The sequence below is a fragment of the Rissa tridactyla genome, chromosome 3 (assembly GCF_028500815.1).
Source record: "Rissa tridactyla isolate bRisTri1 chromosome 3, bRisTri1.patW.cur.20221130, whole genome shotgun sequence".
NCBI lineage: Eukaryota > Metazoa > Chordata > Aves > Charadriiformes > Laridae > Rissa > Rissa tridactyla.
In genome coordinates, this window is record NC_071468.1 from 125,302,135 (window position 1) to 125,316,764 (window position 14,630).

Consider the following 14,630-nt stretch of genomic DNA (forward strand, 5'->3'; position numbering starts at 1 on the left):
GGCTGCCCCATCCCTGGAGGGGTTCAAGGCCAGGTTGGACAGGGCTTGGAGCAACCTGGTCTGGTGGGAGGTGTCCCTGCCCAGGGCAGGGTTGCTGGAACTAGATGATCTTTGGGTCCTTTCTGACCCAAACCATTCTGTGATTCTATGATTCTGTGACGAACGAAGAGAAACACCAGTGAGCAAAGGTGGATGGAGGGAGCAGGACTGCTTCTGCTAATTGTAGTCCTGCCTAAAATGTTTGTCAAAGTATATTCACAGGGGTAGTTCTGGGTCAGACTGAGCTGATCTAGACTGTACTCACTGCAGTCCTCTGAACTCCAATGGGCATCTGCATTTGCAGTGTCTGGTGTTGTCACTGGTGATGGCAAGATTGCAGACCTAATCAGAAACTAAGCCTGCCAAGGAAAATTATTTTTCTGTTTTTTCCTAAATGCAAACCCGTGCATTCAGTGCTCAGTGTTGGGTGTGCAAATGCTGGCTTCTTTAATTTGGTTATTACTCATAAATCTCCTTAGCAGGAGATTGACAACAACCAAGTCTGTGGTTCTCAGCAGGGATGGATGCAAGCTGCATTGACCTAGTGGAAGAGAGGACTGTGCACCCACACAACCCCAAGCACACACACTGTCCTCCTCCCATCCCTTCTCTCCCTCTCTATAAAGTCACGTCTGCTCGCAGGAACTCTGCAGAAACACACAGGCTGACACCACCACATCAGTCTGAAATCTCATCAGCTACAGAACCAGGCAATGAAGCTTTTTACAGTGTCAGTGCAGAAAAGCAGAAGTCAATGAGAGGGGCAAACTGGAGAATAAAGATGGAAATCAGTCCAGCTGGTGTAGGGAGAGATTTGATCTAGTGCAATAAATCTGCTGCTGTGGATCAGGAGCTGTTGTCCTAGTAGTCATTCCCTCAACCTGAGCCCTGGGAAGTTGCTTCAGCTTCCTTATCAGCAGAGGATGTAATGACATTCTCCAAATTTCTCCATGCACCAGTCCTGAAGTGCTTTGAGATCACCCAACAGATGGCAGTACTTGTGTTTACTCAATACTAGTACTGGCTCCCAGGAGAGCAAGAGCAAACAATAATTTGCCCTTCCGATTACAGCAATGTTCCACTAAAACCACAATGTATGTTGAGTTTTAAATTCAGTCAAATTTAAAGATTTAAGAAAAATCCTCCCTTTCTCCCACCAGTGACAGAACAATACTACACCTTGTCTTTTTTTTTTATTAAAAAATAGGTTGAACTTTAGGACTGTTATTGCACTCAACGCAGTAGAAGAAGATGAATAAAGTGCATCATAAAAAGATGCCACTGGGATCAGTTAAAGCCAACAAAATTGAAATCATTTAGAAGGAACGAAGCCAAAAACACAGAACCAGATTTAAACTTGGCGTATGCTGTGGCAGGAGGCCAGTGGAAGGAGAACTTGTTAGAGGAGTAATGAGAGGGAGGGCTCCCTGCTGCAGCCTACAGATCAGGTATGATGGGCCAGATAATCAGGTGTCATCAGCTGGCGCAGCTGGGATGAGATCAATGAAGCAATGCCAATTTCGACTTGCTGAGGCTCCGTCCTGGCATATCTAAACTCAGCTGTAAAAAATTCTCATCATATTAAGCCATGCCATTAATAAACATTGAGCTGTTATACACCACTTGCCATCTTCAAAGAGATTCAAAACCAATGACTAATCCTCGCAACCACCTCCTTAGGTGCAGGAACTGTTTAAAGATGGGAACAAAGGGAAAACGGTGAAGTCGTCGGCCACAGCTCCTAAAAGGCAATTTTTAAAAGCAGCCCAGCACAAGGCAGAAACTTGGGGCTCCCAGTCACAAAGCCCCTTCACTAGGCAGAATTTCCCATGTGTCTCTTTGACAGTGGGAAGACACCTACAACCTAAAATATTTGCCCCCAAACCTAAAACCTCATATATCAAGTTATTTCTCAAGTGGGCGTGAGACTGATTCTGTATCTTCTCTGCACAGGCAGGGATGGGCAGAGCAGCGGAGGAAGTAAGATGGGTGAAGTGATGGTACGATGGAGATCAACAGGAAGTTTTGGCCACTAACTTGCACTTCAGCTGATGTGGTGTAACCAAGAAAAAAAAAAGCAGCTGAGCCTACTCACTACAAGGTCGGTAAATCATGATGTCTAGATTCTCTTCTCCATCTTTGTTTTTCCTCCAGCAAATAAAATTACCTTAAAATTTACAAAAAAACCATGAAAAAGTCAGGTTTATAACAAACTCATGGAGGAAAGATGATATGGGTGTACAGAGCATCTCCGTTACTAATGCCCTGCACAGCAGAGATCTCCAGAGGAGACTAGAACTGAAAACATATTTTAACAAAATGCCAGAAACAAGAATAAGTTACTAAAGGGAGAACAGATGCAACACACTTGTGTTTCTAAGCACCTCAATAATGTTATCAATAAACCCGGATGCATCCTTCCCACAAATGCAGCAGCGACAATTGACTCAAATGGATGGCACTTTGGTAAAGCACCTATTTGACTCTCAAGCTGAAGCAGATAAAAATTCAAAGATTGGACTTCCTTGGTATTTGTATGTTAATATGCACGGCTATAGGGAAATTGTGGTGACTCAACCTACAATTCATTCTGTGCAGTCGGTGACATTCAAGTACCTACCAGCAATTTTCATACCGCTCGCAGTATATCTTATGGGCTGTCATCAATCTGATGCATTATCTTTTTTCGCAAAAAATCTGTCATGAGCGCCAGGCAGGCTTCCCCTTGGTTCAGACAGGCAGGAGTAGAGCTGACTCATCCTTTTTTCCCCACTTCGTCCTGATTTGTATTGTCTCCTACTTGATTTAGTTTTCCCATGTTACACAAGGAGAAGAGGTCTGGCTACATATGTGTATAACGTGTGTGTGTGTGTGCAAGGGACAACGAGAGAAAGGATGTGTTTTTAATCTCCACCTTCCTCTTGCTAACAGTTCCTTTTGCTTCATCTCCTTGGAGGTATTTTATTATGAAAATCAAACGGATTCTCCTTTTCTCTTGCTTTTGTTGAAAGAAAACAATAGGACTTGTGAGAAACCCAGCTAGGAGGAAATGTTCATGATCTGGAGTCCCTGGACCTGAATTCTTTTGCTCTGTTTCTACAGAAAGCAGGCAAGCAGCTACACTTCCCACTGAGCCGAAGGCTTCCCCAGCACCAGCCAGTTTCTACTACAGCTAGTTTTGCCTGAACCACCACTACATTTAAACTGAGAAGACATTTTACTGCAAATAGAGTCCGCCATCCATGGGCCTGGGGTCTACCAGGGCAACAGAGGGGCCACGCTCTGCCTCCAGTTGATAGATCTCATGACCAAAACAGTTGGAAGATGTCTCCATCATGGGGACTGTCTGGTATCCACTCATGCAAGCTGGAGCTGCACCTCTCCCCAAGGCTCAGTAAGTACCTGGGCTATCCCTTGTGCCTGACTGCCTGCTTTTCATGAACTTATGCAACCTTAATTACCCTTGCAGACCTGCATCTCTTTGTCAGGCTTGACTGAAATGGGCCAACAGGTTCAGAAGTTATTGGGGTGGCGCAAACATACATACGTATGGGGTGATAAGAAACCTGGATGAGATTGAGTCTCATTTTGTAAGAAAACAACATGGATGTTGATCGTAAGGGCAAAACAAGGGAGCAGTGTCATGGATCCGAGTGGAGATCTCAAGCAGTGAGCTATCCACAGTGGAGCAACCTGAAGATTTAGGTGTAGCCACTTGGAAAAATCAGTATTTGGATGTACTCAAGAATATGCGATTGTCTAAAATACTACATTCATAAAGAAACCTCTAGCCCAGCTTCTATCTTCAAGGCTGATGAAGGGCTGCATGAGCCAACACTAGAATGACACTGCCAAGGTCTCAGGGCAGCTGATGCCAGGCAGAAGCAGCAAAATTAGAGGTTGCACCAACCTCCCAAACTGCTTCACCAATGACTCTGGGGTCGGACCACAGAAACACGAGAAGAACAGAGCTGAGATAGACCTGAAAAAGCCTATCCCTTTACTGCAGGCTGCAAGAAGTTCTACTTAAGTCATTTTTTTGCAGATGTCCACCCTAGGTTCTACAGGGTTCTCCTTCAGACTATGGTTAAGTCTGGCTCAGGTCAGTGACAAACCATGTACAGGAAAAGCTCTAACTCGCGAATCCCTTCAATTCTTTAAGCCCTCTCTTTTTACCACCATTGTGTTTTGCTTTTAACAAGGCTTGGAAGAGGGATGAGAGATGTACCACTAGAAGGCTCGCTTTGGCATCAAAGTGCAGGAAGCCCTGCAGTCATGGGATTGCCATGCAGTTTGAAGAGTCACAAGGTTGACCCGGACTGCAAGGAAAGAGCACAGAAACCAGCACTCCTACTTCAAGCTAGTGCCAAGACACAAGGAGTTGAGAGATTTATGTAAATCCAACAGCAAACACAGACTATACTCATGTAACAACCTACTTCGCACTCAAAAGTTATTAATATTATGCATATTTACCCGTTAACAATCACAGGGCGAGAACCTGTATTTGCTCATGCAACGAGCATGTTACCTGTTCACAGCTACCGGGCAGTGTCCCCACCCTCCTCTCCCGCAACTGGCACGGCTCAATGCATGCTGCAGGTCTCCCCTTGCACAAAGTGTGCAGATGCAACATGAAAAACCAGGATTCCTAACGGTTCAGGCTCTCCTCCTGACAGGCCTTCAAGGCAACATGAAACACAACAGAACAACGAGCAAAAAAAGTCCTCGGGTGGCCAAAGATTCATTACAACAGGAGGAATCATTCCCTGCATCCTCTCTCCAACCCCCACTTAATTTAGTAGCCTGGTAAATTGATGAATTACAGTTAAATGATCTCGCTGTGATGCCTCTTGCTGATGAATGAAGGATACCCTGCCAGAGTCTCCTGATTTCAGGTGATGGATTTGAGCCCAGGCTGCAACACAATTCCTTGTGACTGACAAGCTCAGCTATTTTCACTCTTAATCTTGATATTATTTGATTGAATAAATCCAAGGTCATAATTTCCTAGGTGGATACAGTTGTTCAAAACACCACCAGCCCTCCAATTACTTTTAACTGCATCAAAAAAAAAAAGGTGAAGAATATTCATGTAAGAGCTGGTAAGATCTCAGCTTTCTGCTGGGAAATACCTACACCCAAAACACACTTTTGCTGGAGCACGAACAAGCAACTGGGAAGTTACATTTGCCATCTCACGGCCCAAAGCCCTTATCATCCAGCCCTCAAACCTCAGGGACGCAGACCCCTGGGGATTAACATTTCTCAGGTTCGGTCACAGTCCAGAAGATACTTTCTTTTTTTGTGTTAGGAGTTTGATGAGAGACAGTTTGGCTGAATGGGAGTGATTTGAAGACATGGGAAGCAGGGAAAGGATAACTATTAATTCGCATCGCTTTCTTTCAGCACATACAAACACTTTATAATAGGGGGATACCTTAAACCCCCCACGCTTGAGCCTTAGCAAATACTTTTGGGATGCAATCTTATTTTTCCTTCCCATTTTCTTCTCCTTCAAAAGGCTCAAATGGGAGCAAAGCCTTCTCCAACTTGGCTGCACGGAACTTTCACACAGATCTCTGCCCAGCGTCCGCTGGATCGAAAGATGTTGTGTCATTGGTGAAATATTCCAGCACTTCATTGTGCAAGCTCCTACTTATTAATGTCTAGTCTCCATATTTCTGCAGGAAGATTTATAATGTAGCTTAGGGTGGTGGATTTGAACTAGTTTTCCCTCAAAACTACAGATGGGGAACCACAGAAATGTTTTTTATCCCCTCAACTTCTGTAGTCCCCGGTGCAGAAAAACACCAAAGAACAAGCAAGCCTCTCAAAAGGGGAATCTGGGTAAAAATTGTCCTTCTCTGCCTCCGCCACTACCGCAGTGGCGTAACTGTCTTTTAAACAACTCCACACTGTCCCTTGGGGACGATACAGCCAGATCTTTGCAGAATTTCACTCTTGTATTTATTTTTAGGGGATATAAACTGCACCATTGCAAGTCTCCTTCCCTCATAGATTGGGTCCAGAAGTGTAACTGCAGCAGGAACAGGACACAGATGGTCCCCTGGGATCAGGAGAAAAGAGGCAGCTGATGCAAAAGCCAACGGCCGCACGTAACTCTTGCGGTGGGAGCCAGAAGCTGTCCCCACCGAACAATAGAAGGAAACGCCATCGCTGATCTCGCTGCGGCCTGTGCCTTCAAAACCAGTAGCTGGGGATGGAAAAGTCTTACAAGGGAGAAGCAAAAACTTCTGGGGAGAAAGGGTTTCACTTCTGCGTAAGATTTTCCCAGTGAACCAAAAGGGAACAATTTTAAGTCTGGAAATTAAGCTGATTTTGGAGGTGAACGCATGGTTGGGAAGTCAAATGAAGCTAATCCCCCTTCCTCTCCAAGAATACGATACATTGGAAAAACCCGTAGAGTAAGCAACCAGTACCCAGACTAGTGGCGCACCCTGCTCTTACTGGTCTAACGGGGGTTAACACAAACGGCTGGTGCTCCAGAAAACAGTCATATTTACATATTCATGTATGTGTGTGTGCATATAGACAGGCTGGATCACTTTTTCTGCAAATATTAAAAAAAAACCCACCAAACCCATCTTTTGGCTCCAGGATGTAGGACTTAAAAATAATAACAACACGTGCTATTGCAAGAGTTGCAATAAAATAAGCAGTGCTGGGGCTGGTGAGTTATAGGTGCTCACGACAGGCGGGATAATGGGATTTCACCGTGTTTTGTTTCCTCGGAGGTAACTGCACTCTTATCAGGAGATGCAGGATATGAGGCTCTGACACTTCTCCGCTCTGATTCATACACTGGAATAAAGCAGACATTTGATGGCATCTGCATTGCTGACTCAATCGCGTATCTTCGGTGCTGATCTTGTTGGTGCCAGGAAAAAGGATTTGGGGGGGAGAGTGCTCTTCTTGCCTGCACGCAGCAGCCAACGCGGCCATGGCTTTGCCGTTTTGCCTCAGGACCTCACCAGTAAAAACAGGTAAATAAAAAAAAAAAAAAAAAAGCATTCCTGCCTCCATCCCACATTCACCAAGGCATGGTTTTCAACTCGTTTTTTCCCCCCAAACTTGGCAAAGCAACTTAAAAAAAAAACCAAAAAACCCGACCGCTCTGCTTTTGGAATATATTTGAAATTAGAAGAAAGTAAACTTTGCCCTGTCTTCTTCCTGCACTTTACTCCCACCCAGCCTCAGAAAAAGGTGGAAGACAAACATTTTCTTGTTGAGGCTCATTCTATCTCTAAGTGGTTGTTTCCAAAGTCTGGATTTTTATTTTTTTTTTAAGTTTAAGCTCTGGCATGTCTAATTTTCTTCCTTTTGGGGAATAAACAAGAAGAGCAGCAGCCCAGCAGGTAATGAAACCGATTCTCCTCCAACTCTAACAACTCTAAAAGCACAGAGCCGAGACCAAGGAGGTGACAAAGAAGATAAATTAACCCCTTAAAAGGATGCTAATCACACGTAGGAGCGGTGTTCTCCAGTGGGTGGGCAGTTTTTCCCCCGTCTCGTCCTCTGGCAGACCTCAGTGAATATTCACAGCCCCACATGCCAGACCCACGCACGGAATTGCTGCTCACGTTCTCCTCCTGCCGTGCCTTCACCACCCACAGCTGCTCTTGAAAGTGGGTGATTTATCAAGAAAAAAAATCTGCAGCTGCATGTCTGGGTCTTCATCCCCATGGCATGACCCAGGTTGGGCTGTCTCATGTTGGACAAAGAAGATACTGGACAGGACTGGCTATGACTCCTGTCCCTCTTGGTATTTTATTCATCGAGGGTGCAAACAGGACCACAGGTTGGGTCAGAGTGAAGGTCCTCTCCTCTGCTGTCCTGTCTCCAGCAGAGACATGGTGCAGGAGCAAGAGCTTTCATAGAATCATAGAATCATTTAGGTTGGAAAAGACCCTTGGGATCATCGAGTCCAACCATCATCTCCACTCTACAAAGTTCCCCCTTACACCATATCCCTTAACACTACATCTAAACGAGTCTTAAACCCATTCAGGGAGGTGACTCCACCACCTCCCTGGGCAGCCTTTCCCCCTTGCACACCCTCCCAACCTGGCTTGCTTGACATACATGATGTCCATGCTGGCTCTGGAGACCTTTGGGATGAGCCAGGAGAAGAGCAGCTCCAAACGAACCACATTTTCAAAGCATCTGGCAAGGAAGCCAAGTCCAGCCCAACTCCTGCCCTTCCGCCTGGCCTGCAGCAATGGGCCCACCAAAACCAAGACCAGAAGGAGCCAGAGGATTTGCAATAAACAAGAACAGGCCTGGGGTTGACAGTTTCTGCGCCTGGTGCCAGGGCTAAGCCTCCTTTCCCAGGAAGTTGTGTCTCATCAAGTGCAAGTCTTGACTGAATGCTCTCCCAGGCCAAGGCATGCCGAAGGGCTCTTCCCGGTGCAGCTTGGCTGGTGACTAACAACATATGAGCTCACCTCCTCCCTCCATCACGGCATTTCTGCCAGCGCATCTTGCACGAAGCCCAGTGGGTTCCCTCCCCTCTGAGACCCCACCGCTCTACCAAAGGTGGTCAAAATTGATTCAAAGACTCATCAGGGATGGAAAAAAACCCAGCATCTCTTTAAGCCTCCTGATTTTTGGGAGCTACCTCCGACTACAACCACCACCGATGTCACTTGGTGTGCACAGACCTCCAGGTGGACCAAGCGGCAAACCCTGCCCATGCCTGCTAATGATGCCTGTTGCACTCACCTTCGGAGCTCGATACTTGATGAACGTCCTCCATTCCAGTTTGTCTCTACTGTTTTATTAATCACATACAGAAACTCAGGGGAGGGCGGTTTTTCTGGGAGGGTGGCAGTATACAGTCATTAAATAAAATATAAACACCTCATCTATACTTAACATCAGGTTTGATCTCCACTGTTTTCACTCCCCTTTTTCAAGGCGATTTGCAATTTCTGTGGTTGCTTTTTGGGAAGGGAGAATGTAGGGGAGGGCTGACTTACTGCTTAATCTCATTTTTGATCTATTATTAAATGCCTGCTTTTTTTTTTTCTTCCTTTTTTTTCCCCTTTCTCTAGGAAGCCAGAAGCCCCATCAGAAATTACAGCCAGAAAGAGGTGAACTAGCCAGAAAGAAAGGTGAACTGTGAAATGAAAGCTGGGGGAGAAAGAATTGCTTGGGCTTTTTTTTTTTCCCCCCCCAGAGTTTTCTCATTTTTGGCCATAAGAAATCTCTACAATGCCAGCCAAGTAAAAGAAAATATGCTGAAAGTGATGGAAATGCAAAATATTGGCCCTGATCCCACTGCTCACATACGTGGCCAAACCCTCCGATTGAGGCCAGCACGTGTGTCCCCACGGGACTCCTCAGCGGAGCCACTTTTCAAATACAAACGCGTTGACATTTCCTCACCCTTTTACCAGCGTTAGTAATTCTCTAGCAAATCCCCAGGCTCGGGGAACAGTGTTTGTGTGCCATGAAGCCACGCGCTCAGATTTTCAAACCCATGCCGGAGGCAGGACTTAGTGAAAGCCCGGGACAGGATGGCACAGCACGAGGCCAGCAGCACTCAAGGCATCTAGGAACATTTTTTTTTTTTTTGCCATTTTTATACAGCATCTTCAAAAGGTTTGACGGGACTGTAGCAAAACGTGATCCCTGCAAGGCGCTTACACAAACCTGCAGTATGCAGAGAGCACTGAAAAGGCACAGCAGCATTTAGCATCCGCCGCCTTGGCTTTAGGATGCTTTTTAATAGCTTACTGATTATTTCATTACTTTATCCTCACCCGTTGCTGAATACCAGCATTTATGTCTGCCCTGCAACCCAGTGCGTGACCTCCCCGCCGCAGCTCGTGGGGACAGATTTGATTCCAAGCCAGCAAAGCCAGTCCGAGAAGCAAAGCGATTCCCAGGTGGTTTCTTTGCTCTCTGCAGCCACTTTGCCGGGTTTAGTGCTGGCAGACGGCTTAAAGTTGATCCAGGGGAGCCTCACCGAAGGAATTCCCACCAAGAGGCAGGAGGACAAGTCCAACACTATCTGTAGCATGCTCTGAAGGCGGATCGGTTTGTTCCTAAGGCCACGCTGGAGGTGAGGTCAGGGTTGATGGAGGCCCTGAACAACCTGCACCCATCTCGTGCTTTCTCATCACTCCTTTTGCCTCCTTTCGGTCCCTTCACATCACCGGAAGCGATCCCTCCTTCTGCTGTATTCGCACAAATAAGGAGTTTGTCCTCATTTGGCACCAGGATGCGGTTCCACCTCCCAGCCAGATCAGACCAAAAGCGAGCATCGCTTTGCTGCCAGCTCCCGCCGAGAGCTGGATGCGCACCTCGCCATGCCGGCTGCTTGGCTGGTGAGCGAATGCTCCCCCGGTGAAACTGGGATGTCCAAATCGGGGCTCCCAGCTCCCCAGTGAGACCGTCCGCTCCTACATCTGGGCTGCCGCTGGCTCCGACGGCTCCAACCTCCAGCCAAGGCTTGTGTGGAGATCACCCCTCGGCAGCCACAGGAAAGGGCAAATGCTCCTTAGCATTTCCTATTAATTTAATTAATTAATTTAAGCATTTCCTATTCATTTCCTATTATAAACATTGCCTTATTAACTAGTAAGAAGAGAGCCATCCCCTAACTGTCAGGAACACAACCCGGTGAGAGTCCCAGATACCAACACCCCCCTATTTTGTGGAGGAAAAGCAGTTAAAAACCTGCTTTTATTTTTAAAGAATGGCCTGGGCAAGCAGCTCAAGGTTTTTCATCACCACAGGACAGGTTCAGACTCATTTTGGAGGAAAAAGAATCCCCAGGCCATGTTCCATGGCAAACCCTGTGGTTTCTCCAGGGGAATATGGAAAGGGCAGGAGGGTGGCCCACAGCCCAGGGAAAAGCCGGGCAAGAAGCCACCATCTCCTTCTGCCCCAGTCGTAACTGGACATGCCAGTACCTCTTCTCTGGGAAAAGCCAGCGGATGTTTGGGAAAGAAATCAAGGAAATGGCATATACAGAAAGAGACATCCCTGGGTAGGGAGCGGTCAGCAGCTGTGTCCACCCCGTGTGACAGCCACCAGCGCCCACCTCTGCTCTACCATCCAAAAGGCCACCAGGACCCTGTCCTGGTCCTGCTAAGAGGTAGCACACATCACAAAACCTTCTGTTTGATCATTTCCAGCCAGCTGGTCCCGGGGTCCACCACACAACAACTGCAGACATAATACAGACAAATACTGACACGGGACTGGAAAGTCTTTTCTTTTTCCCAAGGGAGACCAGAGAAATAGAAGAGATGAAGGAAGCAACCATGAACCTCCAATTCCAACTCAGCCAGCAACCACAAAATCCTTTTTGGGATCCCCAGTGATCAAATCACAGCTGCCACAAAAATTGATGTTGGTGACACGGGAGCAGAGGTTCCCTCACCTTCAGATTTTTGCTGGATACGATTGATGCAAGTTCCTGGGCAGGAGTGAAGCTGGAAAGAGCCTGTTCCCACAGATGTATTTCTGCTAAAAAACCCCAGAGCTGGATGTCACCGTGACATGAGGGGGCGCGTGTGCCACCTTCTTTCTCCCTCTCCAGCCTAAATCCCCTCCTGCCTCCACTTAAACTCAGCAAAAAGGAGACAGATCACAGCAACTGTCTACATTTGGCTTTATCTGCCACAAATGTCAAACATTTCTACTGGGATGATTACATTTCCATCCTCCCTACACCCAAAGCGTGAAGACTGGCATAAAGAAGTCAAAAACGTGTTGGAGAAAAGAAAACATCACCTACCCCGGCCACAAATGCTGGGAAGCCAGGACTGATCAGCTGGAGGCCCCTCTTGGAGAGCGAGGGGTCCTTCTGGGGAAAAACCCACCTGGATTTCTCTGTTCCCTCATGTTACCTCCAATTTTGCTTCCCATGCATGCGTTCATATGGAAATGCAAGTGCACGCGCGGTTAAAAATCCCCCTGCGTTCTGGAAATATTATGACTAATGGATGGGAACCTGCGCAGTATGTAAAAATCTTCCCTCCCAATGTAACAGCATTTTGCATGCACTTTAGACATTGGCACCTACGTTTCATCTGCTTTCTTGTAAGACGATGGAATACATTTAACGAATCACACTGATTTTAAGTCTCAGCCGCAGATTCTGTGCTGGCATCATTGCAGCAAAGAAGCCACAGGCTCCCCCTGGCCCATCGCTACGGGGTCAGCGGGCTCACGTCCCCCATCGTTTATTTTGGAAGAGCACATCAGGGTGCACCACATCATTCAATTTTGATTTCCACCCCCTCCCCCACTGATACCCTGCTTTCCCCAGCATCGCTGATCTTTACCACCCACCAGGATGGCAGGGGTCCGCATCTCCTCACACGTCCCACACCTCAATCCTGCCGCTCCCACACATACATGGGGCCCATCCTGTGTCGCTGGGACCGCACGGGCTCTTCCAGCAAGGAGAAAGCTCTTCCTCGAGGTTTCCGCGCAAACAACCGTCATCATTTACAGCCCCATATAAATGATATGTACCGGCGCCGCCAGCCCTGAAGCCCCCTCGCCCCTCGGCTCCTGCGTTGGGGAGGCACATTCCTGCCCTCGCTGGGATGCATCCGGGCTCCAGCTCGCGGACCCGGCCAGGTCTGCAGCAGTGGGGATGGGGAGAGAAATACATCAGGGCTTTTTTTTTTTTTCTAACACCCCTTCCAGGGACAGAAATAACACCAGCTTCCCTCATTTACAGCCTCCTTTACCTCTCGAGCTGAGCAGCAGGAGCCACGAAGCCGTCACGCATCCCTGGGCAGAGCGCACAGCCCCGACTGACGCACAGCCGCTGTCAGGTCAGCCGCGCTCGCGCTTTCCACATCTGCAGCATCCCTCAGCCTGGTCCTGAGCTGCTTCCTGGGGATGGGGCTGGAGGAAAAACCCCGCAAAACCCCTCCCCGCGTCAACCGAGAGGAGAAACACCCAAAGGAAGAGCGTGCGGGAATCAGAGAACAGAGCAGCCTCCGTAGGGAGTGAGGTTTGCAGGAGGGAGCAGAAGTTTTTTTCCTCGGCCGCTGAGAGGAGTTTGAAGGTAAAGGTTGGACGTGGAAACATGCATGGCCGTAAGGAGCCCAGACTGCCCAGAGCAGGATGGAAAACAAAGAAACCCAACCCCAGCATGATGAAATACAAGTTTATTTGCTTTAGCCCGTGTCCAACTTCCATCCCTGGCACAGAAAAATTTCTTTAATGCTTCTCTGGCTGGGGACTTTTGTGCAAAATTTTGGTTTTTAACCAATCAATCGACGCAAAACACAATTTGAGGGAGCTGGTGAATCCTGAGCACCTCCAGATCCATCACACGAAGGGGGAACTGGGCAAAGAAGCGAGACCGGGGCGTCCCGACTCCTCCAAGCCCTCCTGCTCTCCCCGCGCTCTCCCGGTTCACATCCCGGGACGAGGAGTTAACGCAGCCACAGCCAAACAATGGAGAGGTACCACTAAACCAGCAGCTATGGGCTCCCCACATCCCTCTCTAAGGGGAAGCCAAAGCCATTCCTCTGCTTTCGGGGGCCACTCACCTCCTCTCCGGCCATCCCGGGTTCTCCCTCCCCGCTGGGATTTCTCCTTGCGGCTCAAAAGCCCTTTCAAAGCGGCCAGTTTTCCTGGCATCCCCCATGGCCCCGAATTGCCAAACTCTAAAGCAACTTTCACCGGGGGCAGAGGATCCCTCGCCCGCTATTTAAACAGCTGCTTTCACGTTAAGCCTGGTTTACATTGCACCATCCCGGAGACGAGCCAGTCCCACCCCAGAGCCACAGGCACAAGTTTCCCCTAACTTTGGGGGAGCTGGGTGAATATCCAACCCCCCCCCCCCCCCCCCCCCACGAAGGAGGCAGCCGCCAGCCCAGCCAGGGCTCACCCCGCCGCCCACGCTGCCTCCCTGCAAGCACCGAAAATCCCCCAGCCCCGGGGACATTCCCCCAGCCCGGGATGGGGACGGGAAAGTGGGGGGGGGGGTGATGGGTCCCCTCCAGCCGGGAACCATCCCGGGAGGGGATGGTGCCGCTCCCCGGCGGAGCCCGGGGTCCCCCTCCTGTGCCGGGGGCGGAGGGGGGAGGGATTATAAAGTAAAATAAAATAAATAAATAAAAAATTAAAACAAGTAAATAAAAATAAAATAAAATAGAGTAAAATAAAATAGAGTAAAATGAAATAAAATAAATAAAAAATATAAGACAAAACAAAATAATTAGAAAAAATAAAATAAGTAAAACCATTAAAATCAAACATAAAGCAATAAAATAAAATAAGCCACCCGAAGTAGCCGAGCTGGCCCTGGGGGCAGCACTCACCTGGCGGCGGGGGCTGCGCGGGGCTGCGCGGGGCTGCGCGGAGCTCGGCGCTCGCCCTGCGGCCGCAGCCCGGCGTGCGGAGCGGCGCGGAGCCCCCGGCCCGGCTCGCTGCATTCTGGGAAGCGGCACCCAAAAATGGGGGCGCGGTGCCCTCTGGTGGCAGGTCCTCCGGAGGGGGGGGGTGTCCCCCTCGGGTGGGAAGGGGCGGGGGGGGGTCCCTGGCACCTGGGCGGTGACTTGGGCATATATATATATATATATGTGTGT

General features: G+C 48.4%; 1 protein-coding gene across 1 annotated transcript in view; it reads right to left on the reverse strand.

The window, feature by feature from the left end:
* EXTL3 (exostosin like glycosyltransferase 3) overlaps window positions 1–14,428 on the reverse strand; it is a 169,989-nt gene extending 155,561 nt beyond the window's left edge. Inside the window, exon 1 of the mRNA XM_054194262.1 lies at window positions 14,364–14,428. The gene's annotated coding sequence lies outside the window, so the exon portion shown is untranslated. The remainder of the gene's footprint in view (window positions 1–14,363) is intronic.
* Between the last annotated feature and the right edge of the window lie 202 nt (window positions 14,429–14,630).